Source organism: Schistocerca nitens, chromosome 6 (assembly GCF_023898315.1).
Source record: "Schistocerca nitens isolate TAMUIC-IGC-003100 chromosome 6, iqSchNite1.1, whole genome shotgun sequence".
Taxonomy (NCBI): Eukaryota; Metazoa; Arthropoda; class Insecta; order Orthoptera; family Acrididae; genus Schistocerca; species Schistocerca nitens.
In genome coordinates, this window is record NC_064619.1 from 20,054,078 (window position 1) to 20,080,820 (window position 26,743).

Below are 26,743 nucleotides of genomic sequence, written 5' to 3' on the forward strand. Positions count from 1 at the left end.
TTCTACGCAGAATCGGAGAGGAAAGGAATATGTGGAAAACACTGATAAGGAGAGGGGACAGGATGATAGGACATCTGCTAAGACATGAGGGAATGACTTCCATGGTACTAGAGGGAGCTGTAGAGGGCAAAAACTGTAGAAAAAGACAGAGATTGGAATACGTCAAGCAAATAATTGGGGACGTAGGTTGCAAGTGCTACTCTGAGATGAAGAGGTTAGCACAGGAAAGGAATTCGTGGCGGGCCGCATCAAACCAGTCAGTAGACTGATGACCAAAAAAAAAAAAAAAAAGGCTCAATACATTATGGAGTATAGTGCTGACGTTTGTATAAAACGACTGCTGCGATTAACCAGTTTTGACTTGGTTTTTGTGCTTCGCTAGAATTAACATTTCTTGTGTGATACTACCCATCAAAAATTAAGGTTTGCTATCGATATCATCTCCCCCATGAACCATGAACCTTGCCGTTGGTGGGGAGGCTGGTGTGCCTCAGCGATACAGATAGCCGTGCAACCACAACGGAGGGGTATCTGTTGAGAGGCCAGACAAACGCGTGGTTCCAGAAGAGGAGCAGCAGCCTTTTCAGTAGTTGCAGGGGCAACAGTCTGAATGATTGACTGATCTGGCCTTGTAACATTAAACAAAACGGCCTTGCTGTGATGGTACTGCGAACGGCTGAAAGCAAGGGGAAACTACAGCCGTAATTTTTCCCGAGGACATGCAGCTTTACTGTATGGTTCAATGATGATGGCGTCCTCTTGGGTAAAATATTCCGGAGGTAAAGTAGTCCCCCATTCGGATCTCCGGGCGGGGACTACTCAAGAGGACGTCGTTATCAGGAGAAAGAAAACTGGCGTTCTACTGACCGGAGCGTGGAATGTCAGATCCCTTAATGGGGCAAGTAGATTGTTGTTGTTGTGGTCTTCAGTCCTGAGACTGGTTTGATGCAGATCTCCATGCTACTCTATCCTGTGCAAGCTTCTTCATCTCCCAGTACCTACTGCAACCTACATCCTTCTGAATCTGCTTAGTGTATTGATCTCTTGGTCTCCCTCTACGATTTTTACCCTCCACGCTGCCCTCCAATGCTAAATTTGTGATCCCTTGATGCCTCAAAACATGTCCTACCAACCGATCCCTTCTTCTAGTCAAGTTGTGCCACAAACTTCTCTTCTCCCCAATCCTATTCAATACCTCCTCATTAGTTACGTGATCTACCCACCTTATCTTCAGCATTCTTCTGTAGCACCACATTTCAAAAGCTTCTATTCTCTTTTTGAACAAACTATTTATCATCTGTGATTCACTTCCATACATGGCTACACTCCATACAAATACTTTCAGAAACAACTTCCTGACACTTAAATCTATACTCGATGTTAACAAATTTCTCTTCTTCAGAAACGCTTTCCTTGCCATTGCCAGTCCACATTTTATATCCACTTTACTTCGACCATCATCAGTTATTTTACTTCCTAAATAGCAAAACTCCTTTACTACTTTAAGTGTCTCATTTCCTAATCTAATCCCCTCAGCATCACCCGATTTAATTTGACTACATTCCATTATCCTCGTTTTGCTTTTGTTGATGTTCATCTTATATCCTCCTTTCAAGACACTGTCCATTCCGTTCAACTGCTCTTCCAAGTCCTTTGCTGTCTCTGACAGAATTACAATGTCATCGGCGAACCTCAAAATTTTTATTTCTTCTCCATGAATTTTAATACCTACTCCGAATTTTTCTTTTGTTTCCTTTACTGCTTGCTCAATATACAGATTGAACAACATCGGGGAGAGGCTACAAACCTGTCTTACTCCCTTCCCAACCACTGCTTCCCTTTCATGTCCCTCGACTCTTATAACTGCCATCTGGTTTCTGTACAAATTGTAAATAGCCTTTCGCTCCCTGTATTTTACCCCTGCCACCGTCAGAATTTGAAAGAGAGTATTCCAGTCAACATTGTCGAAAGCTTTCTCTAAGTCTACAGATGCTAGAAACGTAGGTTTGCCTTTTCTTAATCTTTCTTCTAACATAAGTCGTAAGGTTAGTATTGCCTCACGTGTTCCAACATTTCTACGGAATCCAAACTGATCTTCCCCGAGGTCCGCTTCTACCAGTTTTTCCATTCGTCTGTAAAGAATTCGCGTTAGTATTTTGCAGCTGTGACTTATTATACTGATAGTTCGGTAATTTTCACATCTGTCAACACCTGCTTTCTTTGGGATTGGAATTATTATATTCTTCTTGAAGTCTGTGGGTATTTCGCCTGTCTCATACATCTTGCTCACCAGATGGTAGAGTTTTGTCATGACTGGCTCTCCCAAGGCCATCAGTAGATCTAATGGAATGTTGTCTACTCCCGAGGCCTTGTTTCGACTCAGATCTTTCAGTGCTCTCTCAGGTAGATTAGAAAATTTAAAAAGGGAAATGGATAGGTTGAAGCTAGATATAGTTGGAATTAGTGAAGTTCGGTGGCAGGAGGAACAAGACTTCTGGTCAGTTGACTACAGGGTTATAAATACAAAATCAAATAGTGGTAATGCAGGAGTAGGTTTAATAATGAATAAAAAAAATAGGAGTGCGGGTAAGCTACTTCAAACAGCATAGTGAACGCATTATTGTGACCAAGATAGACACGAAGCCCACGCCTACCACAGTAGACTAGTTTATATGCCAACTAGCTCCGCAGATGAAGAGATTGATGAAATGTATGATGAGATAAAAGAAATTATTCAGATAGTGAAGGGAGACGAAAATTTAATTGTCATTGGTAACTGGAATTCGATAGCAGGAAAAGGAAGGGAAGGAAACGTAGTAGGTGAAAATGGAATGGGGATAAGAAATGAAAGAGGAAGCCGCCTGGTAGAATTTTGCACAGAGCATAACTTAATCATAGCTAAAACTTCGTTCAAGAATCATGAAAGAAGTCTGTATGCATGTAAGAGGCCTGGAGATACTGGAAGGTTTCATATATATATAATGGTAAGACAGAGATTTCGGAACCAGGTTTTAAATTGTAAGACATTTCCAGGGCCAGATGTGGACTCTGGTCACAGTATATTTGTTATGCACTGTAGATTAAAACTGAAGAAACTGCAAAAAGGTAGGAATTTAAGGAGATGGGACCTGGATAAACTGACAGAACCAGAGGTTGTGGAGAGTTTCAGGGAGAGCATTAGGGAACGATTGACAACAATGGGAGAAAGAAATACGTAGAAGAAGAATGGGTAGCTTTGAGAGATGAAATAGTGACGGCAGCAGAGAATCAAGTAGGTAAAAAGACGAGGGCTAATATAAATCCTTGGATAACTGAAGAAACAATGAATTTAATTGATGAAAGGAGAAAACATAAAAACGCAGTAAATGAAGCAGGCAAAAAGGAGTACATACGTCTCAGAAATGAGATCGACAGAAAGGTCAAAATCGATAAGCAGGGATGGCTACAGGACAAATGTAAGGATGTAGAGGCATATCTCACTAGAGGTAAGATAATTCCTGCTTAAAGAAAAATTAAAGAGACCTTAGGAGAAAAGAGAACTACTTGTATGAATATCAAGAGCTCAGATGGAAACCCAGGTCTAAGCAAAGAAGGGAAAGCATAAAGGTGGAAGGAGTATATAGAGGATCTATACAAGGGCGATGTACTTGAGGACAATATTATGGAAATGGAAGAGGATGTAGGTGAAGATGAAATGGGAGATATGATACTGCGTGAAGAGTTTGACAGAGCACTGAAGACCTAAGTCGAAACAAGGTCCCGGGAATTAACAACATTCCACTAGAACTACTGATAGCCTTGGGAGAGCCAACCCTGAGAAAATTCAACCATCTGGTGAGCAACATATATAAGACAGGCGAAGTATACACAGACTTCAAGAATATAATAACTCCAATCCCAAAGAAAGCAGGTGTTGAAAGACGTGAAAATTATCGAACTATCAGTTTAATAAGGCACGGCTGCAAAGTATTGTAAGTAGGCTGTTTATGTTGGTAACGTCACGTAGCGCTCTATATGAAAATCAGTGATTTTCATACAGAGCGCTACGTGGCGTTACCAACATAAAAACCTAAACAGCCTACTTACAGTATTAGCACGAATTTTTTACAGACGAATGGAGAACTGGTAGAAGCCGACCTCGGGGAAGATCAGTTTGGATTCCGTAGAAATGTTGGAACATTTGAGGCAATACTGACACTGCGACTTAGCTTAGAAGATAGATTAAGGAAAGGCAAACCTACGTTTCTAGAATTTATACACTTAGAGAAAGCTTTTGACAGTATTCACTGGAATACTCTGTTCCAAATTCTGAAGGTGGCAGGGGTAAAATGCAGGAATCGAAAAGCTATTTACAATTTGTACAGAAACCAGATAGCAGTTATAAGAGTCGAGGGGCATGAAAAAGGCAAGCAGTGGTTCAGAAGGGAGTAAGACAGGGTTGTAGCCTATCTCCAATATTATTCAATTTGTATATTAGGTAAGCAGTAAAGGAAACAAAAGAAAAATTCGGAGTAGGAATTAAAATCCATGGAGAAGAAATAAAAACTTTGATGTTCGCCGATGAAATTGTAATTCTGTCAGAGACAGCACAGGACCTGGAAGATCAGTTGAACGGAATGGGCAATTTCTTGAAAGGAGGATATAAGCTGAACATCAACAAAATCAAAACGAGTATAATGGAATGTAGTCGAATTAAATCAGGTGATGCTGAGGGAATTAGATTAGGGAATGAGACACTTAAAGTAGTTGATGAATTGTGCTATTTGGGGAGCAAAATAACTGATGATGGTAGAAGTAGAGGATATAAAATGCAGACTGGTTTGATGCAGCTCTCCATGTTACTCTATCCCGTGCAAGCTTCCTCATCTCCCAGAACGTACTGCAACCTACACCCTTCTGAATTTGCTTAGTGTATTCATCTCTTGGTCTGCCTCTACGATTTTTTCCCTCCACGCTGCTCTCCAATGCTAAATGGGTGATTCCTTGATGCTTCAGAACATGTCCTACCAACCGATCCCTTCTTCTAGTTAAGTTGTACAACAAATTTCTCTTCTCCCTAATTCCATTGAATACCGCCTCATTAGTTATGTGGAAAGCATTTCTGAAGAAGAGAAATTTGTTAACATTGGGTATAGATTTAAATGTCAGGAAGTCGTTTTTGAAAGTATTTGTGTGGAGTGTAGCCATGTATGGAAGTGAAACGTGGATGATAAATAGTTTAGACAAGAAGAGAATAGAAGCTTTCGAAATGTGGTGCTACAGAAGAATGCTGAAGATTAGATGGGTAGACCACGTAACTAATGAGGAGGTATTCAATAGAATTGGGGAGAAGAGAAATTTGTGGTACAACTTGACAAGAAGAAGGGATCGGTTGGTAGGACATGTTCTGAGGCATCAAGGAATGACCAATTTAGTATTGGAGAGCAGCGTGGAGGGAAAAAATCGTAGAGGCAGACCAAGAGATGAATACACTAAGCAGATTCAGAAGCATGTAGGCTGCAGTAGGTACAGGGAGGTGAGGAAGCTTGCACAGGATAGAGTAGCGTGGAGAGCTGCATCAAACCAGTCTCAGGACTGAAGACCACAACAACATCGATATCATGGCTATTCATATACCGTCCCTAATTTTGGCATCGAGGTATCAATCATATCTTTGCAATATTTAGATGAGGAAGTATACGTAACTGGCCATTATTTGTGAAATGTACTTCCAGAGTATCAATTTCTCTGTTCTGTGTACTGAAAAACAATAAACAGCATTTTAGATTTGGGCTTTTTGAACTAACATCTGTCGGGTTCATATTATTAATGTATGACTCTGGCTACATACCATCTGACTTTCGGAAACGCATCATCCATAGAATTTGAAAGACGGCAAGAGCTGACAAGTGCGAGAATTTACCGGGCAATCAACTTAACAGCTCATGCATCCAAGTTTCTGACAATAATATACAGAAGAATGGAAAGAAAATTGAGGATGCGGTAGATGACGACCAGTTTGGCTTTAGGAAAGGTAAAGGCACGAGAGAGGCAATTCTTACGTTGCGGTTAATAATGGAAGCAAGACTAAAGAAAAATCAAGAGACATCAATAGGACTGTGTGTGCAGAAAAAGCGTTCGACAATGTAAATTCTAGTGCGAGTCGTTTACGAGATGTCGTGTTTTGAAAAGGTATCACAACGACACTTGTTTGTGTCATCCAACCTGTGTAGTTGCTGGATATGATGTTGTTGTTGTTAGCTGACATTGTTCTTGTGTTTTTCTGGAGTGCACTGCTACTTGCTGGTCAATGTGTGACAGTCCAAGCAGTAGGTCGTAAGTGGACGCCGGGATTTATCAATGCAGAAAAAGCCCACATCAGTATTGGGACAACGTCGGTACCATTCCAAAATACCGTCACCAACCCCCGCCCGCCCCCGCCCGCCCCCCCCGCCCCCCCGCCCGCCCCCGCCCGCCCCCCCCGCCCCCCCACCCCGCCCCCGCCCGCCCCCGCTCCCCCCCCTCCCTCCCGCCTACGTATACGCGCTAGACATTAAATGTTTTCATAACACCGTCACCTTTCCAAAGCATCGTTAGTCGACAAGGTCGCTCTCTCTCTATGTCGCAACCCTGCGCATACATACACGCGCTAGGCAGGACCTATATAAATCAATGCCCGACCTACCTCACTCTCACACTGCTCGTATACTTCATTCATCCAATACTTGTCACGTCTTCGTAATTAAACGTGTAACAATGAAACGATCACGAACCGCCAGTGACAGCAGCAGCAGCAGCAAACGTGCTCATGTGGACGAAGTTCCATTCCCTGGTAAGTACATTTTCAGTATTCTGATATCTACACCCTTTAACTCTGTGTATGAGTGCTACATATCTTTTATAATGCTCTCTATAAAGATCGCTCCTCCACTTGTTCTGTGTGTTCCGGCTTACGTTTTTTACCCCTTTTGAATCTCTCTCTCTCTATAAAAATTGCTTATCCAAGCCTTTTTTTTTACCTCTAACTTGGGTGTCTGAATCTTTTATGGAAAGGGCTCAAGCGCAGCTCGAATGTAAGTACATTTATAATACAATCATACTTCTTAAACTTAAATAATTTCATCTAATATATACCCGTTTCCTGATTGTATACATTTAGTCCTCATAAGCCGGTCTTTTCTTTGTAGATGCGCCTAATTCAGCATTCGGTTCAACCACCCAAAACGTTCAAGGAGGCGGCGGTAGCGTTCAAACGGCGCCCGCCACACAGGACACTCGGTCTTTAGAGGAGGAGGAGACCAACCTGCCTGACCCGTTTGAGGAGGAGATCAACCTACCTGAGTGGTTTGAGGATCTACTTGATTTTGGCAATGAGTTGCTCAAACCATGGAGTCAGAGCGGAGAAGGTGAATAATTTTGAACATTAACATTCCTTCACATAACCACCATTATCTACTCTTATTGTTATTATTTATCGCTCTTTTAAATATAAATCACTAAATTAATTTTTTTCCTTATTTATCTTACAGGTATATCACACGGCGTAGGCCGTGTTCCTAGAGCGGTGGTTGCGGGGGCGGGACTCGGGCGCACCGAACCGCAAAGACACGCCGCGCCTTGCGTAGCCCCTATAAGGGCTTCGCGGGAGGCGGATGCAGAACACGCGCCAGCTCCTCCCCCAGCGCTCTCGCAACCGTTTGGCCGCGCAGCCCGTCCGCCGTCGCCACAGCCTGGCCCTTCAAACCGGCTGTCACCCCCTCCTCCTCTAGAAGCAGCAGCTCGCCGCCGCCGCCCACGCAAGGTATGCGTTCCGAGACGTATACCTCCCCCCGCAAATGATGATGATGATTACGATGACCCATCACCAGCCCATTCATCTATCGGACGGACTCCTAGTTGTAGCAACAGTAATAATAGTAATTTCCTTATGGCTAGCGGTAGTTCTCTCCCCCGTCCTATCGATAACGAATTCGATCAGAATAACGGCGTAATGACTCCCTTAGAATACTCAGCAGTTGCTAGAGCGTTTGAGGGGCGAATCTCTTTCACCAGAATTGAGAATCCAGGCGGCAGGTATCGCGATCCTGTAAGGTTTTTGGAGGCGTGCCTCCCCGTCTTGGAGACCGAGCTCCTCAAACTCTTAGAAGATCCGGAATTTAACGCCTTTAAATGCAGTGCTGTGTTATGCTGTGAACTGAGTCACCCCCCTAAACATCAAGGTGACGCGGAGACGGCTACTCTGCATTATATATGGGGTGACAATGGCGTTATTTCTCGGAGCACATCGATTGCTGAGTGGTATCGAGAATCCACCTTGAGCGCTATTATGGCCCGATTTTCCGAGATGGAAGTACGTGGATCCGCTAAAGCGCTCAGCAGTATACCACACCTCGACATCCATATACATGTCTATGATCCAATGAATGGAGGGTCCAGTTATATTAAACTCCCTATAGATATTGAGAAAAAGCAGGCGTGCATTAATGTTCAAAATAACTATGATAATGCGTGTTTTGCTTGGTCAGTCCTGGCTTGCGAGAGAAATTACAATTACAAACATCATCCCGAGCGTCCCAGCAGTTACAAAGTCAAAGATATTAAGAGACAGTATAACTTTGACGGGATAGAGTTCCCTTTAAGAATCCAGGACATACCTAAGTTTGAGGCTCAGAATACCGCAATATCGGTCCACGTTTATGGCCTGGAGAAGAAAAGCAAGTCAGATGAGCAGAACAAGCATACAGTAGTAGGCCCCCTCCATTTCTCAAAATTTGCAGGTGAGCGAGAGTTGCATGTCAACATGCTGCTCTTCTCCGAACGTGATAATTATCACTACGTCTGGATCAAAGACATGTCCCGACTCATTTCCACCCAGTTAAGTAAAAATGATCATAAACGACATATTTGTATAAGGTGTTTGAATTATTTTTCATCTCAAGAGTTATTAGCGACACATCTATTAGATTGTGCATGCAAGGACCCGGTACGTGTTGTTATGCCCACTGAGGAAAATAAATTCATTAAATTTAAAAATGCTCACCACCAGCAGCGTTGTCCTTTTGTTGTGTACGCTGATTTTGAATGCTTGCTGGCTCCTATTACTCGTTGTGAAGGGAATCCCTTAGCCTCACACACAACCTTCACACAAAAACACGTACCTTATGCGGCTGCGTTCCAAGTTGTATGCGCATATGATTGTAAACTTAATAGCTATCAGTCTTATGTAGGGAACGACCCGGCGGTTTGGCTTCTCACAGAGCTTGAAAAACTTTCTTGGCAAGTTCACAAGCTCTACAGCATCAATATTCCCATGACCAAATCAAAGGAAAATGATGACTTGTATGAAAAGGCTGTTAATTGTCATATTTGCGGGCTGGTCTTAGATAGAAAAGCGGAGACTCCTCGTAGAGACCATTGTCATCTTACGGGTAAGTTCCGCGGTGCAGCCCACAATGCATGCAACTTGAAGTATCAGTTACCTACACACATACCCGTCTTTTTTCATAATCTGAGCGGGTATGACGCTCATTTTCTCGTTGAGCACTTGGCTAAGTTCGGTGTGAAGAAGGATCAGGTCAATATCCTGCCTGAAAGTGTTGAAAAATACATTTCTTTTTCAAAACGAATGACGCCCAAAATTACGCTCCGCTTCCTTGACTCTCTACGATTTATGCAAACTTCGCTCCAGAAACTGGTTGAGACTTTACCTCGGAATGATATGCATATCACTCGATCTGCATTTACCGATGAGGAAAAGTTTCAACTTGCGACGAGGAAAGGAGTTTTCCCGTACGAGTATCTTGATTGTATGGCAAAACTCAATGAAACCAGGCTTCCCGACATAACTTCTTTTACCAGTACTCTCACTGGCGATACCATAACTATCACAGATTATGAGCATGCCGTTAATGTCTGGCAGGAATTCAACATCCCCAATTTGGGAGAATATGCAAGGTTATACATGGACACGGACGTTCGTTTGCTTGCAGATGTTTTCGAAAAGTTCCGGAGTGTATGTATGACCACGTACTCTCTGGACCCTGCCTTTTATTACACGGCACCTGGGTTGTCCTGGGACGATATGCTCAAAAAAACGGATTGCAACATTGAACTTTTGACTGATGCTTCAATGCTTCTATTTTTTGAGCGAGGGATCCGCGGCGGACTTTGTCAATGTGTTCACAGACACGCCAAGGCAAATAATCCGCGGATGGGTGTCGAGTACAACGCATCCCTTGATTCTAGTTACATTTTGTACTTAGATGTTAACAATTTATATGGGCATGCTATGAAGCAACCGCTGCCGGTTGCCGGGTTCCAATGGGTGCCTGAAGACGAATTGAAGGGATTAGGTGGACAGATAATGGGTCTTGCGGCCGATTCTGATGTAGGGTATGTGCTTGAGGCAGACATCGCGTACCCTAATAATTTGCATGGAGAGACCAGCGACTTGCCGTTATGTCCAGAGCAACAAATTCCACGAGGAAGCACCATCCCTAAACTGATGGCCACTGTTGGGGATAAGCAGAGGTATATTATTCATTATCGTAACCTCCAGCAGTGTCTCAGATTAGGAATGGAGCTCATTAAAATCACCCGGGCAATCTCCTTCAAGCAATCCCCCTGGTTGAAGGAGTATATTGAACTAAACACCGAAAAGAGGGCGGTCGCGAGTAATGATTTTGAAAAAGACTTTTATAAATTAATGAATAATTCCATTTTCGGGAAAACTATGCAAAATGTAAGAAATGAACGCGATATTGTTATTAGAACCGCATGGGAAGGGCGTTACGGCGTGAGAAAATGTATAGCCAGGCCAAATTTTAAGCGTGCCACCATCTTCAATGAAAACTTTGTTGCTGTGGAGATGTCGAAGACTGCAGTAGAGTTTATGAAACCCATCTATTTGGGGATGTGTATACTCGATATCTCCAAATTCTACATGTACCGATTCCACTATGAGTTTGCGAAACCTCATTTCGTAGATCCAAAATTACTTTATATGGATACAGACAGCTTTATCTACTGGATCAAGAACTGTGATCCATATGAAGTAATTAGGTGCAATGGTAAAGAATTCGACACCTCTTCTTATGAGATCAATAATCCTTATGGTATTGTTCCACAGAACAAGAAGGTTATCGGTCTCATGAAAGACGAGTCGAATGGTTTACCAATTGTAGAGTTTGTGGGACTGAGATCGAAAATGTATGCATATCGCACAGTAGACGGGAGCACTCTGAGGCGGGCAAAGGGTGTTAGACGGATCGCGTCTCGTGCGCTTACGGTCGAGGACTATTTGCAGTGCCTGTACGGTCGTAGCGTTGAAGGCGCTCATCCACACATGGTTCAACAAACTAGCATTCGATCACGAGCTCACGAGGTGTACACTGTGCTGCAGTCTAAAGTCGGACTATCTCCTCATGACGATAAAAGAGTCATTTGTGAGGATGGGGTGGGAACCCTCCCATACTCACACTATTTACTTGAAACGAAAGTAGGGGTGGGGGACTCTGGTTGAGTGATAGAGAGGGAATGAGCGTGTGAATGTTATGAATGTGGGCTATGCGTGGAAATAGTATGGCTCTTTTATCATAGTGTAAATAGTTGATGAGAGTGTTTTGTTGCGTGTATCAGTTTGCGTGCTTCCATGCATGTCTGAGTGTGCGAATGAGCGCGAACTTGTGTTAAGTGTGTGTGTGTATGTAAATATAATCATTATTTTTTCAAAAAAGTCTTTATATCTACATATTGCTGACCATTATTAATATATATATGAAAAGGCTATAAATTTAGCCAATTAACTTCTGTATGAACAAAAAAATAATAAAATTTTCTCACTTAATATATCCATCACTTCTAGTCATTATAGAGCTTAGATTTTAGTTTGTAAGTTTCACCTACCGCTAGCCATCCAGTCAGAACTAGTTTTTAAGTGTATGAGTTCCACTAATTAAATTCTTTCTACATGTTCAATTGCTTGTTCTAGCGGAAAATGTTTCTAGACGTCCACTTTAAAGAAAAATATATATGTTCACCTTGTTCTTGTAGTTGAAAATCTTTAAATCGACTTACTTGGAAAAAAATATATATTCAATTTGTTGTTGTTCTTTTCGAAAATGTTTAGAGTCATTGACTTGAAACAAATAGGTTTGGTATTAATTAAAAGTGCTTTGTTTTCTGGTGGAACTTCATTAGCGATATTAGTTACTTTGTAAGATAGGGTAGTACCTCTGCATTAGCTTTAAAATTATATATATATAATTTATCTGAAGAGAATGCTTATATATATATATTTCTTAATTATCTAAATTTGCTAAAAAATTATCTAAAAAGATGTGGAATTTCAGATTTTTGGCTAAAAACCAATCTTATATCTGTAAACTCATATTTATATATGTATATAATGTGAAAAATGTTAAATTCTGAATTCAATAATAAACTCAGTTATTTCCTTCTAAAAAAAATGTTGTTATTATTTGATACCCTAATAATGATTATTCTTTTTATTAAAAATATTATAAATTTATTTATGTGTGTATGCAGAATACGTACATACAGCCACATCGCAATGCATAAAGTTATAAGGTTTCCTGCTTTTAATCACACGTGCCGGACTTCTGCTAGTTGCCACGAACACACACAGCCCACTGCAGCGCTATCTCTTACAGTCCTATGTCAACAGATACTTTAGACATCGTAACCTGACGCATCGCTTTCCACAGCGGCCGCGAGGCCGGCAACTGGTGCAACCCCCTACCAAGCGTCAGCAGCTGCGCGTGTCTGTCGATTTCGACGGAGACCGCGAGATCGGCATCCGCGCCTAACTATGACAGTAGGCTCATTCCACGTCAAAGGCCAGGGTATGTGTCTCTCTCGGACAGTTCCCTTCATATACAATATAAAAAGAATAAACTTACAATACTAGGGACGTTGGATGTCATAGAAAGAAAAAACACTCAATCTTATAAATTATTATTTATTTCTAATAAAAGTGAAAAGTAATTTTACATTCTCATATGCAGATACAAAAGCACTTTTTTGATAATCGTTCTTCAGTCGATGGATGGATGGACATCCGTACCATTCAAGGTCTTGAATAGATGCAAATTTAAATATTTGACGCATCCAGGAGGTTTTGTCCTTTCCCTTCACGTAAACGATGGTGTCCTTGTGATCGAATAATTTAAGTGCGATCACCACATCTTTATAGGGTATGCCGGGATCATCCCAGTGAATTCCATGATAAAAATTAGTTAACCACAATGCACTGGTCCGTGTTTTACAAGATTTCACTTGCGTGAACGGTCTTGGTGATCGAATATTTGCGGAGAAGGTTTCAATTATTCCTGCGTCTTGTGTGTAGACCACAAAAGCAACTTGTTTAAATACGAACTGTCTTCGCTCTCCATCATGGAATCCTTGAATATCTGCAATGATCTTCACAGGCTGAGTTGCCATCGTCAAATGATCAATGCACAGGACAGCATATTTTCATTTATACAGCTCGTTGCACAACACCTGTGAGCGGTGAGTAATTGATTATTCTGTCGTGTAGGACTAAGGCATATGCAGCGGTGTGTTCTGGGAAATTTGTCGATGATTCAAATTCAATTCGAACGTCTATAGGTCCAGACTTAATTATCTCATTCTGTTTAGAGCAGTCGATTACAATGATCGGTGAAAGCTCTTTGAACTTACGAGGACTCAGTAGACACCCCCCTCCCTCTCCTTCAGCAATTTCATAGTATGAAGGACGAAACCTTGCATACATGTCATACGCGAGGCTGTATACATTTTCATTCCATTGCAGATGTAGATTGTCATATGGGTAGAATTCTGAATTGAGGTAGACTTTGGCGTTAGTTAACTTGCAGTTATCGAACACGGTGGAATCGTTTGATGTATTTGCTCTTCTATCAGTCTGAAACGCAAGTATAATGAATCTGGGTGTCTCGATATGACTGGAGGTCTTAATAGCCCATGTTTGTCTGCTCGCAGTCGGTAACACTGGATACTCAAAGATCTCCCATGAGCGGAAGGTCAGTGACAGAAATGTACCTGAATTCAACACTTTCAAAAGCTTCAATCGTTCCTCGTCGGATACACTGACGTGAGGCATTTTCCATATTAATTTGTTGATTGTGATCCTATTCTCTTCTTGAGCTCCTTGAATGTACGAGTTATTGTCTGTCGCACTCCGCACGAGAATAAGTTCCTGTTTAGCGTTCATAATAATCTGTCTCATATCCTCAAAATAACCCATAAGTATTTTTAGAGGTATGCATGCAGTAAATCGCTTGTACTCCTGCGGTGTTCTACCCTCCGCATCGTCTATGAACCATCCAGCATTTTCTAAACTATGCAGATCTGCTGGTGATGCCGAGACGTATGTTTTAAGGGTCGATGTTAGACCAACATTGCGTGTACGATCAATCTCAGAACCATTCAGTTCATAGCGAATCTCTTGGAAGAGGAATGCCAATGCGTTGCGTGTCAGTTTGGACCCCACTGTATCGGTGCCATCAGTTTTCTTGAATGACCCTTCGAGATATATGAAACTCTTGCACGGAAGAGTGAGTGTGTCCTGGTGCTGTATGACAATCCTGATTTCATCATTCTTGTTAAACGTGGTTGAAGCGTAAGATTTATGAGAGAAGTATTCTTGACGTATAATTCTGTCATCATACTCTACTGGATTGGTTATATTGAGTGATGACGTCATTGCAGGGTTTGAGACCAACTGATTTAAGAAATTCGTAGTTCACAGGTGTTATCAGTTTGCTGTTCAGTAGCGAAGTGGCGCGCTGTGTATTGCATGCACTTGTTTTATACCGCAAGCCCATCTTGTTTTAGATGTAATCGTATAATGATTTCCTCACCGCGAAAGTCGACAAGTTTATTATTCTGATCCACAATACGCAGCTCCAAATAGCTCAATGTCTGAGCAGTCACTGGAAGGTATATTGCATTGGCAGGTGTTTCAACAATCTTATACCCCGCTGCAACTGAGGGGAAGAATCCGTAAATAGTGTGAATGAGAGTATCGTTGAGATAGGAATTCGTAGCAATGTTACACTCGACACGTATTGTGCTGACTGGGAGTATATCCACAGACTGATTGGACTTGTAAAATTTAGTTGGATCTTTCTTCAAAATCTGCCCTTTTGTGAATCCAAGCAGGGGTCCTATTGAATGTTTCTGGCTGAAGTCAATCGTTGCATTTAGAGTCCTTATTTCAGATTTAAGTGTATTGATGTTTGCACGTAGTTCAATACCTTTTCCAGACTGTTTTAAGAGTTCGTTTAAATCGTCAATATCGTATGCACCAGATTCTATTTCAAGAATATCTTTTTCACCCTTAATATCGAGATGCAGTTTATTGTTAATGTTGGTGATATTCGGAATGCTGTTGTACGTCTCCAGTCCAATCAATGCAACACTCCATTGACCTGCACTCAAATCAATTGGTGGGAAGTAATTTGCACGCAATACAGATGACCGTCCTTTCAACGTCAAAGTGTACGACATTGCATCTGAACGTCAACTGATGAATGAAGGTTTAAATATCCTGCTTATATACGGTAGTTCTTGTTCTTATTCTTCTCTGTGAACGTCAAGAGAAAGATGATGCAAAGATGCCCGCAGAGGTATGTATTAAAGTCCTGATACCGTTGATAATTGTATAGCACATGTCTTCTGTGAGTGAAGTATTGCTGTAATTCTTCGGGTGGTTGCAGGTCACCAAAGGAGTCGAAATAGTAGACTACCCCAGCGTCTTTCATAACGTACGCCACCCAGTGGGTGCCAGGACCTCCGACAACATCTAAATTCACAATACCGCATTCACCAGTTTTCCACATAGTCTTAGGTAATGTATCCCTCATAAACACACCACGGAATCTTGGTATCTTGAATTTATGTCTAACAAACTTAAGAAGGTCTGTATTTGTGAGTGGTCGATCTGGTAGGACCGCTATTGGGCTTTTTTTTTATTTATGAATAGACCAAGACCCTTCTTGTACGGTTTCAAGTATAGGCCTTTTCCAATGACTGCTGCTTCCATCATGCGGTTATGTCTTCTCGCCTCTTCTAACTGGGTTTGCGAGTTTTGCGCATTCTTGACTGTTCGAGCGATAGCCGCAGCCCCACCGGCGAGCGAACCTACCGCTGAGAGCGCGGAGAGGGCTGGGATGAGAAAAGGAATAAAACCACCGGATGTCTTGGGTATTGGTAGAATGCGAGGTGCTTTAACGGATCTTCTCGTTGGTGATTCTTTGTCCTTCATTGCGTTTTTAGCTGCATACATCGCTGTCAGGATACATTTCTTCAAACAACCCTTCTTGTTCTTCATGTTTAGTGCGCGACGTGCAGCGTTCATAACGCGCTTGAAATTCATCACTCCTAATCCTAACTTGATTTTTCCGCGCATGGTTTTATCAACTGCGAATGCTGCGATGCGTTGACCTATACCAATATCTTTTCTTTTCCGTATCGCCTTAGCTTTATCAGCTAAAATCCTGTCTGCAATGTGACGACTTGGTAGATCTTTATTTGCTTCGTATGCAATGTCGTGTTCCATGCACGCTTCGTCAAGCAGATTCACTCCCTTATCACCTCGCGCCAAACGTTTCTGAAGCTTTGTCCCAGGTCCGCAGTAGTTATACCCTGGGATGTGTAATTCCAAAGGTAGTTTGTCCAGAACACCACCACCTCCTCTAATGTGCCCTCGATCGCGCATGTCAGGCTACTGTGGTGGTTGTGGACGATGAATGTTCATTATATAGCAAATCCCTGGCATCAATCCAACTGTTTTGTGTAGCAGGAAAACCAAGCCATTTCACTAGGGCTTTATTTCCAAGTCGTCTTATGACTCTCTCCACGAGAAAAAGATCTGGTTGTGAGCTCTTCTGCATCTCCTCAGTGTAGAAGGAGCCTGCAATTTCTTCACCTTTACTGTCTTTCAATAAATAAGTTCTAGGATTCGTTCGCTGCACATTTGAAACTGTAAATATCTCAGTTGACCAGTTCGGTAGGTATGATTTCTCAAATGCGGTCTTGTGTTTTGAGATACGCACCAAATCACCTACATTAAATTTCTGTTTGCGTGGATCCAGTATCTTAATCTGAAAGTATACCGTATCCATGAGTGTGTTATCACGAACATCAATTGGCCGCATTTTTATTGTGCTATGTTTGGTTCTATTATATTGAGCAATTATTTCTGGGAGGATATCTGTCCATTTGTATGAGCCACGAAGGTTAAACCGCATCCACATTCTGCCTTTTATTGTTCTGTTCAAACGCTCTACGATGCTTGCCTTCAGGTGAGTGAATGTCGAGTAGTGATGTATTCCATACCGCTGCATCACTGTCTTGAAGTACCTATTGTAGAACTCACCACCATGATCGGTTTGGAGATTGTCCGGGCATCGATTGGTTCCTATCTGTAGCAAGCGTTCAAAAGCATCAGCGACATTTGGTCCGGTTTTTGTCTTGACTGGTACTGCCCATGCAAATTTGGAGTATGTATCAATAACAATTAAAATGTAATTGAATCCATTATTCTCATGTGAATATTGTCGCATATCTACAAGATCAGCTTGCCACAAGTCATCCATCCCTTTAATCATGACATGTCTGCGCGGGTATGTTTTGCGTGCTGGTTTGTGTAGTTCTCGAACTACGGTCTCCATACTTATTCGATGATACCTCTCTCTCGAAGCTCAGAGATTATGGAGATAACTTCATTCGAATGAGCTGTATTACCTGCAGCAGCTGATGCCATGAGCAGACGTAGTCGATCTATTAGTTCGTTGGGATCATCATAATATATATACTGAGGGACTCGATTGTTCACTGTCTTAAGACCAATGTCAATACCATCTCCGCTGCTGGCACCGTTGTTGTTGTTTTGGTCTTCAAGTATTGGTTTTATAATGGTTTTATACTTCCTGTTGGTTAGGCTTTTGGTGATCTTGTGTACACCAGTCATGTGTAGTATTTGACGGTACGTGTCCTTATCACTAACTGAATAATTTATAGGTTTTTTAGTTGGTCTTAGGAAAATAAGATTCATTAAGCCTGGTGTTCGGTCAAACTGTCTATCAGCTATTTGTATTTTGTCTTCTGTTACAGTTATGGGATGCGTGCCCAACATGTATGGTCTTCCTGGGCTAACGCCGAATGTTCTATCTATCTGGCCTGGTGCGTGACTAATAATGAATTCATCAATGGCTTGACTGTCGTTTTGGGTCGTTTTTGTTTTTGGTGAGAGCTGTCGGAGAGACTCAGTAACGGGCTTAAAGGTCTCTCTTAGTGTTTGCTGACGATCAATATACCCTAACCTAAGCAACCGTAATTTCTCTCGGACTGCTTTACGGGCTTCAATGACTTTCTGCTTGGTCGTCGACATCTCAACGTATACTAATCAGACGTCTCTGCGACATGAGGCTTTATATATGCATTCATTTTCTTCAGCTTCTTAGTATGATCACGATCGCTCTTATCGACAACAATGAGGTCTACATCTATTTTTCTCTGAATATGATCGACCTTTTCAGTTAAGTCGGTTACTTTCTTACTGACTTGATTAACTAGCTCATTTAACTGATTCACCATTCTCAGAAGGGTTTGGTAATAGGTCTCTAGTTCCCTGCGCATACTTGCAACTTTAAGAGCCATAGCTTGAATTTTCGCATCCATGTACAAACGAATGTTCTGTCTGTGTACACCAGTCATCTCAGGTTGAGAGGTGGACATACGCGCGAATTTGTCCATGGTATGACGTAGACTGATGTGTTAACGTTTATTACCTTGTTATATATGCAAAAATTCTTGAAAGTTTCGCCTGTATCTACCATCATACAGTTTTCTTGTTTTATCAATAACGAGAAACCCATACTGTGAATGGTTCCAACAGTCTGCACATATCTTTAAGAAATCATTGAACGACATATCCGTCCCCACATGTGCTTGGTAAATGTGTCTTAAATTAAGATTGTCTTGCTTGAAGGCTATAATGAGATTTGCGTTATCCCTAACAAGTTGTTTGGGGATTCTGGAATATGTTTGACTTAGATAAAATACGTCAGCACCCATATGGCGACCGAAAGAGAAATATTTGCGAATTTGGTCTTGGTTTTCTACTGCAACATCGTCAAATATGAAAACTGTGTTTGGTTTTGTTTCTTCAGGTGGGGGGATATCAGAGCTTTCACTGAATGTTGTGTATGTAACGCCATCTACACCCCGAAATATCTCATGCAATAGCTGATACTTGGGTTGAAAGAGTGTTTTTGAGAATAGACAGACATGTTCAAATCGGACACCTTGCGCATGAGTTAGCAGAGTCATGAGGACATTAGTCTTGCCACAGTTGGATGGGCCTACAATAATTGCTCTTATATTATCGGGAAGGAGAATTCCGTTTTTCTTGTTCTTCTTCTTCTTCTGCTCTTCACTTGAATCTTCACATGACCAGTCACCGACAACAAAGTCCTTGTGGTGAGGGTGCTTCACCCAGCCAGCCATGATAGTAAATGAGCCATGTACAAACAAGTACTTGACATATATAGAAAATATAACTGAGAGGATAATAATAATATTTGTGTGTAGCCGGTATAGTTCGATCAATTAACCGATTGAGCTATACTGCCTACACGAGGAACACATGTATGAAGAGTAAGATGGTCATAATTTGAGTAGAATTAAAAAATTATTGGATCAATTTGATTATAATAGGAGTGGTGGTCTGATATAAAAGAGAAACAGGAGATAAGATTAAATATAAATTATTTATTTAAAAATCATACATTGGATGTACTATTTCTGAGGTGTTATCATTATCTGCACGTTTCTTCTTAGAACCTGTACAATATATACGAAATAATTCTCTTTGGTTGGCAATAAATTCTGCACGTATCTCACGCAATCCGATAGGTGACTCTGAGTACTCAGGTTTTTGACACACGCATTTCAATTGGATGTCTGTAGTTTTAATGGCCATATGCGAACGAAGATGCTGCTCAAAATCGTCAATATGTATATTATTAACACGTAGAGAGTTTTTAACGTCACTATATGCTGCCTCTATGCTAGGAACCCAACGATTCAGTCTCTCGAGAGCAAATCGTATAGAGGAGTCTAGGTTGAATAATTTGATAACTGATGGATGCCTTAGATAGACGCTGTCGACACCTGATTTAATGCATAAGGCGCAGTCATCATATACAGTAGTAATGGAAAGTGTGACATCGGCAAGACGAATTTCTGGTGGGGGATGAGTTGGATCATATTCGGTTGTCATTTGTTGATTGATGTAGCGCTCTGCATGACAGATCCCGGCCCAGTCGAACTCGGAAATCGGGACTTTAACACTTTTGGAAATATTTTCAATCTCCATTATAGCTTGGATCCCCCAGACATGATGGACGTCTATAGCAATGTTCACACGTTTGGAACCACTGGAGGTTAAATTATATGTCGTGGTGAATAGCGTAGCCGCACTAGACGTATTCTTTTTATTTACAGTATCTAAACTCGGTGGTTGCACTATCACGGGAGTGTTCGATTGTGATGAGTTATATGTAGGCATCCAGTACTGACCACCATTTAGTTGATCTTTAACACCACCAGTGGTTGAATTCATTGTGTGGTGAGCAGATCGAGCGTCTTCATCACACAAGTTGTTGAGTGGGACGGAGAGCAGCAACTCCTTGTCCTGCTCCAACATGTGAGCTACAGGATCCCACGTGGTCGCTACTGGAACAAATGAGTCAGCTGTCGCTGGTGTAGGTCCGGATGAGATGGTTAACGAAGCTAATGATGATGCAGGTTCGGACGCGTCTGCGGAGCTAAGCATGGTTGCGTTTGACTCTGTTGAAAAAGGAAGATGAATGAGTAGATATTAGCGAATAAGTGAAAACATTGAATAATAAGGATAATGAACGAGATAGAATAATGTGAAATATGATACTTACTTTTCCGTTTGATCCTGTTCTGAGTGACTGCACTGGAGGTTGACTGGTGCTTCATGATTGTTCTTCTTAGTCTCCCGCTGACTGAGTGACCAAGACTGAGGTCCCGGAACTTAACCTATATATGTCCTACAATGAGGTCATAGGATAGTTGAATCCTATTGTTAGACGTTTAATTACGAAGACGTGACAAGTATTGGATGAATGAAGTATACGAGCAGTGTGAGAGTGAGGTAGGTCGGGCATTGATTTATATAGGTCCTGCCTAGCGCGTGTATGTATGCGCAGGGTTGCGACATAGAGAGAGAGCGACCTTGTCGACTAACGATGCTTTGGAAAGGTGACGGTGTTATGAAAACATTTAATGTCTAGCGCGTATACGTAGGCGGGAGGGAGGGGGGGGGCGGGGGCGGGCGGGGGCGGGGTGGGGGGGCGGGGCGGGGGGGGCGGGCGGGGGCGGGCGGGGGGGCGGGGGGGGCGGGCGGGGGCGGGCGGGGGTTGGTGACGGTATTTTGGAATGGTACCGACGTTGTCCCAATACTCACATCCTCATGGTGTATGGAGAGTGTAGGAAGAATGCAGTTAGTTCGGGTATGGCGTATGCGGCAAGATATTCCAATACACGTGAACCATCCCGGCTATTATTTATCAACCAGTTGCGTGAAAGTAGTAGGGTAACACCTAGACTACGTTCCTGCTGCTGCTGCAGTTGATCCACACGTTAGCTGCCGCGCAATCGCAAAAGGAAGTGGCATTAGTCAGGCAAGCGCCCTATGAATTCTCCATTGACATAAGTTCCATCCCTACCACGTGTCTCTCCATCAAGAGCTGCATAGAATCAGTTATGAGAGTGGTGCCAACTTCTGTACCTGGGGAATAAGATGGATGTGTTCAAATGTGTGTGAATTCCTAAGAGACCAAACTGCTGAGGTCATCGGTCCCTAGACTTACACACTACTTAAACTAATTTACGCTAAGGACGACACACACACCCATGTCCGAGGGAGGATTCAAATGGTTCAAATGGCTCTGAGCACCATGGGACTTAACATCTATGGTCATCAGTCCCCTAGAACTGAGAACTACTTAAACCTAACTAACCTAAGGACAGCACACAACACCCAGTCATCACGAGGCAGAGAAAATCCCTGACCCCGCCGGGAATCGAACCCGGGAACCCGGGCGTGGGAAGCGAGAACGCTACCGCACGACCACGAGATGCGGACCCGAGGGAGGACTCGAACCTCCGGCGGGAGGGACCGCACGGTTGGTGACACGCCGCGTCTAACCGCGCGGCCACTCCGCGGTGCTTAAGTTGGATGCTCCAGATGTATTTATGTGCCTTGTTTCGTGCTGTAGCCACATTTACCAATCATGGCCACGTAAACAGCCGAAACATACATTATTTGGTCTGTTGATAATTCCTGTCGGCTTCTTCAGGACAAACGTCAGCGTCCGTGGAGTGTAAACGTTTGATGTGGGATAGTGAACCATTAGCTCATAGGTCGGTTTCTCAGAGACGGAACACTGATTACAGCCTCCTAACAGACCATCTTCCATGGATGCAGGATACTAGAAGGCGCCCCTCTGCAGACTAGGGCGAACCTGTGGTACCAGCATCATGCCCGTCCAGCCTATATTGCACGGAGAACTACGGCATGTATTCACAAATTGTTTCCAAATAGTTGCATTGGACGCAGAGGACCTGTACCTTGGCCGGGCTGTTCCCCTGATTTGACGCCTGTGGAAATTTTTGTGGGGAAAGACGCTGTCTCCAAGGACATGCTACAGCCGATGAAATGCAATACCGTATTAAAAAGCCTGCTCGGAAATTCCCACTGAAGTACTGGCACGTGTGCAGCAGTCGTTCCATACGAGACTGGAAGCTTGTATTGGCACTGCCGGTCGTAATTGTGTAGTACGAATTGGTTGGTTGATTTTGGGGAGGGGACAAAACAGCGAGATCTTCTGTCCCATCGGATTAGTGAAGGATGAGGAAGGAAGTCGGTCGTAGCCTCTCGAAGGAACCATCCCGACATTTTCCTGAAGTGATTTACGGAAATCGCGGAAAACCTAAATTACGATGGTCGGACGCGGGTTTGAACCTTCGGCCTCCCTAGTGCGACTTCACTGTACTAATCACAGCGCCATCTCGCTTGGTCGTTTTGAACTCAGCCTGCAATAGTCAACTATCTTGTTATTGGTCACGTAGTGTATGCACTTATGTTGTTCTTTAGCGTGTGGTTCCACAGGTATTGTACAAGTGTGTGTGTGGAAACATTTTCAAAGTACGATATATCGTAAACGATTTGCACGAGAATCCTGCAGCAAACGCCACTGACATTCTAATTTACATTATGAGCCGCGGTAAAAAATTGCTGTTTTGAAGAGCGCGCCACAGCGCGTAGTGTGAAGCAGTCGCCCTCCGTTTCTGGCGGTGGCGCCGCTGTGGCAGTCGCAGCTTTGGTTTCTCCCTCTGGTGAGGAAGGGGGAAGGTTGCCTGTTCACGTGCATTTAAGGGGCGCTATGAGCTCGCCAGGGGGTCAGTCTGGGTCAGTCCCTCGTCCCCAGCTTGCTAGTCTGTCTCTCGTGCGCATTTTTTAGGCAGTTAGTGTCTGTCTGTCGTTCGGAGTGCTAGTATGTCTGTCGTTCAGATCAACCTTTCAAGCCGACAAAATGAGAGTCTTTCCACTCCGCCAGTAAGAGAACTTAGCGAGTGGTCGCACGGTCGGGGCTTAGCTCCTGCATCTGAATCTGCGCATTAGGCCGGCAGTCTGCTCGAGTTTGCTCAGGCAATTGTCATTAGCGGTTGGATCAATCGGTTGCTCGATCGCGCACCGAGACAGGTTGCCACGTGAGTCCAGTGGGCCGCGACGTATAGCGAGGGGTAGTGGCTTCGCGGCCGACACGAGAGCAACAGGAGTCAACCCACGACATCGGTCTGGCCGGTGCGAGCTGCGACGCCGTGAGACGGGAGATCGGCGCGCCTTCCTGCGTCCGTTGAAGCGGCTGGCAGCGGACGGTTCGGGAGAGCGATTTGGGGGTGCTGCGCCAGGTCTTCTCGAGAAACCGCAGTTTATTAGAAGTTAAGTGATTGGTGATATGTTGTTTGATTCACTCTTGTTAAATTCTACTTGTTTCATTGGTGAGGTCACCAGCCGTTTTGCTTTGGGGTCGTCCCACCATTCTTCTCCGTTTGCCCAACCGCGGGAAGGTGGTGGTTTATAAATTGGGTGGTCCGTTTTTCCCTTGTGGAGTAGGGGCGGGTTAGAGCAACCTGCGATTCGGGTTGTTCGGTAATCTGGCAATCTGCCGTACGTTTGTAGCTGCCTCTGTCATGTTTGTCGGATTTGGTGTGTTAACGAATTTATTGCTTGGAGTGTAACGGCCTAATACCTGAAATATGTTTTGATCTTTGGAAACTTTGATATTATTGCCTATTATTACAATCTGTTGATTGGCTAACAATACGAGCCCCTGATTACTGGCTCTGAGCACTATGGGACTTAACATCTATGGTCATCAGTCCCGTAGAACTAAGAACTACTTAAACCTAACTAACCTAAGGACAGCACACAACACCCAGCCATCACGAGGCAGAGAAAATCCCTGACCCCGCCGGGAATCGAACCCGGGCGTGGGAACGCTACCGCACGACCACGAGATGCGGGCCCCTGATTACTAATCCGTTCTGTGAGAACCACACACAAATAGCACTTTCTATTTCCGCAATATCTGCGGTGCAAGTTTAAGGTGAGTCATCCGGTATGCCGTGAATCAGGAAGTGGGCTTATTTACAACAAGACAAGTATCCGCACGGTCAGTGCAAAGTCTAGAGATCAGCACGGCCATCACTAATGTCACTTCACTTGATGTGGTAGCAGAGAAATTAGTGTGGTCAACAACACAAAACTGGATGGAGAAGTGTCACTATGTTGTTTCTTTCAGACAAGCCCTAGGTTATGTGTACAGCATCTGGTTCAAATGGCTCTGAGTACTATGGGACGTAACATCTGAGGTCATCAGTCCCCTAGAGCATAGAACTACTTAAACCTAACTAACCTAAGGACATTACACACATCCATGCCCGAGGCAGGATTAGAACCTGCGACCGTAGCGGTCGCGTGGTTCCAGAGTGAAGCGCCTAGAACCGCTCGGCCACAACGGCCGGCGTACAGCATCTGACTGGACATATCTGTGTGTGCAGGCTTCGAAGAGAATGAACTTTGCCATATTGCACCTATCTTCATCATAAAAGCGCAGGCAGCTCCGGTCAGCATTACGAGTAATTCGGGCCGCAGCTCTGCCACCTCTGTCCGCAGCTCGTGGTCGTGCGGTAGCGTTCTCGCTTCCCGCGCCCGGGTTCCCGGGTTCGATTCCCGGTGGGGTCAGGGATTTTCTCTGCCTCGATGACTGGGTGTTGTGTGATGTCCTTAGGTTACTTAGGTTTAAGTAATTCTAAGTTCTAGGGGACTGATGACCATGGATGTTAAGTCCCATAGTGCTCAGAGCCATTTCATTATTTCTTCCACCTCTGAGGTGTGGATGTGGCCTATATAGAAGTCCTTCGTGACATAAACGTTCAGCAAAATAACGCGATGCCATATGTTGCCCATGGTGTCCTCATCTACGTCATACAGTAGTTAATTAAACTCCATCTTTTTGTGGAGTAGCCGGTCGTTGTGGCCGAGCGGTTCTAGGCGCTTCAGTGTGGAATCGCGCAACCGCTACGGTCGCAGGTTCGAATCCTGTCTCGGGCATGGATGTGTGTGATGTCCTTAGGTTAGTTAGGTTTAAGTAGTTCTAAGTTCTAGGGGTTGATCACCTCAGAAGTTAAGTCCCATAGTGCTCAGAGCCACTTGAACCAACTACACTTAGACTACACAGATACAGACATTGATATACACACAGCAATAAGAGACGAAGGATAATGGGCTCAATTAAACGCACTGACAAACAGTATTTCAAAAACAACACATAAAGAGTAAATACGGACACGACATAACAGACATGCCTATGTGCCACGTAAAAACAATCTCCAGAGGATGTGTAAGTAGGCTGTTTAGGTTCTTATATTGGTAACGCCACCGCCACGTAGCGCTCTGTATGAAAATCACTGGCTGTGCTGTGTGCAGTCTGTGGCTGGGTGGCATTGTTGGAATTTGCTATTGTAGTGTTGGGCAGTTGGCTGTGAACAGCGCGTAGCGTTGTGCAGTTGGAGGTGAGCCGCCAGCAGTGGTGGGTGTGGGGACAGAGACGGCGGAGTTTTGAGAGCGGATGATCTGGACGTGTGTCCATCAGAGACAGTAAATTTGTAAGACTGGATGTCATGAACTGCTATATATTATGACCTTTGAACACTATTAGGGTAAATACATTGTTTGTTCTCTATCAAAATCTTTCATTTGCTAACTATGTCTATCAGTAGTTAGTGCCTTCAGTAGTTAGAATCTTTTATTTAGCTGGCAGTAGTGGCGCTCGCTGTATTGCAGTAGTTCGAGTAACGAAGATTTTTGTGTGGTAAGTGATTTGTGAAAGGTATAGGTTAATGTTAATCAGGGCCATTCTTTTGTAGGGATTTTTGAAAGTCAGACTGCGTTGCGCTAAAAATATTGGCTGTCAGTTTAGTGATGATCAGAATAAGTAAAGAGAGTAATGTCTGAGTACGTTCAGTTTTGCTCAGCTGTTTGAAAATCATATAACGCAAGGGATTTACCAGCACAGTAATTCACTAATTTTTCTAAGGGGAAGTTTCAGGTGGACAGCGATACCCACAGTGACAGCGA